Source organism: Ochotona curzoniae, unplaced genomic scaffold, assembly GCF_017591425.1.
Source record: "Ochotona curzoniae isolate NIBS_2020 unplaced genomic scaffold, NIBS_Ocur_1.0 contig_2210, whole genome shotgun sequence".
In the NCBI taxonomy this organism is placed as follows: domain Eukaryota; kingdom Metazoa; phylum Chordata; class Mammalia; order Lagomorpha; family Ochotonidae; genus Ochotona; species Ochotona curzoniae.
This window is the reverse complement of record NW_024465369.1, coordinates 29010064-29014523: the sequence shown is the minus strand read 5'-3', so window position 1 is coordinate 29014523 and position 4460 is coordinate 29010064.

Here is a 4460-nt window from a genome sequence, read left to right as displayed (position 1 = left end):
TTGGGGTCCAGCACACAGTAGCCTAAGCAGCTATCCTCACCTTACATGTGTCACAATCCCATATGTTGCTGGTTCCTGTCCCAATGACCCAGCTTCTCATCTAGCTCCCTGCTTGTGGCCTCTGAAAGCAGTTGAGCACGGTCCAAAGCCTTAGGACCCTGCACCCATGTGGGAGGCCCAGAGGAGGCTCCTGGCCTCAGATTGGTGCAGCTTCGGTCATTGTGGCCACTTGGGGAATGAATCATCTGATTGAAGATTTTCCTCTGTCTCTCCTCCTCTCTGTATATCTGACATTCCAATAAAAAATGAATCTTTTTAATTTTAAAAAGTGTCTTTTAAGTCTATTAATCATGAATGCCTAAAATACATTTTTATTAACAAAGAAATTTAATGAAAAATCCCAATAAAGTCCATTACATTTAATTTCTTGAAAACCCAATCAGATTTTTTCAGCGAGAATTTTTAACTGGGCTGATCCAAAACTCAAAAGTTATGTCATTGGAACTTCCCTGAAGATTCCCTGGTTTGGTGAATGATGAGTAACAGATAACCCAGAAACAAAATGTTAGAGGAATATATGAAGAAGATCCAAAACACAGAAAATGTCTCTCTTGCTCCATTAATGCTGGCATTTTGTTAAGTATCCTTGAGCTTTTGTTCTCTCCTGATCTTAAGACAAAATCAAAGCTTCTCAGCTTAACACAATTCCCAAACATAACATCAGTGTTAAAATTTCAAGCTCAAATAGAGTGGTAAGTTGGAAATAACTCCTCTAAAATGTGTAATTCAATCTAACTTAAAATCCTGATAGTTTATATTGGTGCACAAAGAGTTTTTAAATGTTGCAGCTATAATACCTAACACTAACAGAGATGGAGAAAAGGGGGAGCTCCGGAAAACTTCTGCAAAAATTTCATTTTCCTTTAATATGTAGTTTCCATGAGCATTTTGAAGTCCTTATGTATATATATATATATATATATATATATATATATATATATATATATGCACATACTTTTTGGAAGAATCATCTGCTAGCACTTGTAATACCCCTTAATATTTTGCTGTAGAACTTTGTATTTACTACACAGTAACCTGCTTGCAAAATGTTTATTCTTTTCCACTCTGCGCAAAGCATTAGTGCAAACTGAAAAAAAAAACCAGAAAACTACTTAATAATATCACAATGACTTCAACATTCACTTGGTATATATTTTACTTCACTATGAAAATATTTTACTTGTTAACTTTAATTTTACTTTGTTTTTGCATATATTCATTGCTTTGCCACAACATCACATATACTCTTGTGGTGCCTTATCCAGGTAAATGTAAAACAAACAAGCAAACGAAAACCAACCAAAACAAAAACCAAACTAAACTGAGAACAGCTTCAAAATTGGAATTAGTCATCTAACTTCTATGAAACATAGATTTCTCAAACTTAAATGGAAATCTAACTTGTTTTACTTTGCAACTTAAATTGCATCGTGTGCATACTAGAACCATACACTGTTCATTTATATCCCTTTATGAGCTTTGGGAATTTTAAGTCTCTTTTTGGAGTTGTCTCTGAATCTGGACAGCAAACACCTGTTCAAAGTTTAAGTTTGGTAGAGTAGGAAAAATCAGTAGAAAACAAAGGTGTTAAATCTTCCTAACAAACTGATTCAGTTTAGGTAGTTCCGAATAGTATTTCTGAGTAGAGGTTGCAACAGAGTATGAGTAAATTTAGACAGCAAATGTTGCTTGGTGAAGTTAACAAAACAAAGTGACATTATCTTGGTGCATTTGAGTATCTTTAGTCAGTTACCTTTGCTTGAAAGGGTAACAAACATAGCTTCATGATTTTGTGAGGTGAATGCATCTAGGAACAGATTCACATTGGAGATTTGAGTTCAAAATCAGAATGCCAATTTTATCTATCCAGGAGGATTATTCTTGCAGTGATGAATTATATTATGATTCACATTTTAACATGTACTGATTAGTAGATATCAAAGCAACAGTAAAAATTCTCAGAATAGAACCTGGGTATCACTTTTTAAAGTTGGAGATGAAAGCTTTGATCCCTAACTGTCAGAGACACTGGACAGGTGCTACTCTGCTGGCGCTGTTTTATCTCTTGATAAGCAAGCTTCATGGAAGGCTAACTCATAGTATAAAAAATTCCTGGTAGATATATTATCAGAATAAGTAAACTATGTGTTTCACTAACATCATTAATGTGAACCATATACAAGTTTCTATCTTCCTTCATCTTAAAATTGTAATTGCTGAGTCAGATGGATGGTGTGTCTCCCTAACTATGCATTCTTGCTCAAATCAGTTTTGTCTGCAGTTACTGCTTCCCTCTCTCCACAGTCATAATCAAAATGTTGCAGGATTTTTGACTCCGAGTATGGCAGCAACCTCAAATTCTTGTCTCGCAGGAAAGAAGAATTTTCATGCGGACACAGTTTAGTTTTAACGCAAGATTTATTAAAAAAGCTGAGAAGAGAAGACTCCCGTCCTAGTGACGGGAGGGGGTTTTGAGATAGAAAGGACCCTCACCCCCTGCCATAGTGGCAGGAGGAAAAGGACCCCAGTGCTCTGCCATAGTGGCAGGAAGACAAGAACCCCCTGCCATAGTGGCAGGAAGAGAAGAAGAACCCTAGGCCTCTGCCATAGTGGCAGGAGGACAAGAAGAACCCGTATCAATGGTGGGGAATGCACCTTTTAAAGGTTTCCCTCAAAGATGTTTCTCCATAAACAAAGAAAATTCCTGGTTTCCAAGGTACCTGGCCTTGGGACAAAAGGTCAGAGATACCAGACATAGGACATTCCAGGCCTTAGGCAGATGTGTATTACTTCTTCCTGCTCTCCTTTCAATGATAAAGAGATCAGCCTGAGGCCCTCCCACAATGGCCAGAGGGGATGGCCAATACTTCAGGTGGGGGATTGATATGCTAATAGCACCCCTGTCCCTTGAAAGAGACGTGCTCTGGTGAGTCCAAGACATGGTGGGGAAATTCTCTTTTACTCGGGGACCCAGAATACCTTAACTGCCTACTACCCACTCTAACTCCTCTCTCAAAAATACCTCTTGGTATGTATAAAATATACCCAATAACACACATTCCCTCCTGTAACCCGAGTTCAGGAAACTCTTACAAGCCTGATAACTGGTGTTTCTAACTTTGACAATAATGTTATGCTTCCATGTGTTGATTTAAGGGGTTGATTCATATGGGATTATTCTCTTTCCTTCACCTTCTGTCATTTGGAATTTTTGAGAACTCTAACTAAAAAGAACATCTTCTAAAATGTGCATTCGAGAAACTATGATGTGAGTGAGTCTACAGGTTGAGAGCGTGTCTTTAAATTTAGACAGGGAACCTCAGCAGAAAAGTAATGGAAAGACAAGTGGAAGAGAGGATACCTTGTCTAAGTGGAACCAGTTGGATTTTGGCTTACGATATTTTTAATTAGTATAGATGTGCAAAAATTGACAAGCTCCAGCTCATAATAACAAATTTCCAGTTAACTTTGAGCTTAGTACCTGTGCTGTAAAGATACATGGACAAACAAAAAATACTCATTTTGTCATGTTACTAAATGTATCATCATTCATGTTTACCTTGTAAACCCAAATTGTATCATGAGAAGTCAGTATGGTAAATCTGAGAAGCAGTGGGTACAATACTGTCTTTTCTTCCATCTGATTTCAATCATGGAAAAATTGAATGCATGTAGAAAAACTTATTCCACGGGAACTCCCCCATTTATAGAATTCAATAAAAAAATTTGCCTATAGGGGTTTATGAACACAGTAAATCATCTTGATGACTTACTCGAATTTTCTTTTTGTTTGCAACTCTTACAGCCCTTTTGATCATCACTGCTACCCCTCTGTGGTTCGATTATTCCAAGATGCCAGAGGAATAGAAATCTAAGTCCTGCAGTGTATTTATTTAAAAGATGTGTTTTCTGAGATTGCCTAGAAAAATGATCCCATTTTTCTAACATAGTAGTAGAAAAATCCATCAAAATATCCTTCTGTGATGAAACATGATGCTTTCTGTGGGCATGTTATAGGGCTATCACCATTTCTTAGCCTGACCAGATTTCTGAGCCAGCCGTAATAGAATCATATGAAGTATACTGTGGCTTTATTTCAGGGCCTCCATATCCTCTCTGACCTTTACATCAATACTTCAAAATGCTGAAGCATTACACACAGCAGTTAGAGGAGATATTTATTTTCAAGAAGCTACCAATTACTGTAGTGATATTTTCATTATTTTATACATCAATCTGCCTATCTGTGAAGCACCTTTGAAGGCCAAATTTCTGCCAGAAATATTGTGTGAAATTCATCACTTTAACTATAAAGTTGCTTGAAACCATAACTCTACTTAGCGTATGTTATCAAGTCTTTCTTGTGCTATCCCCTGTGTTGGCAGGTAGCATAAAATGGT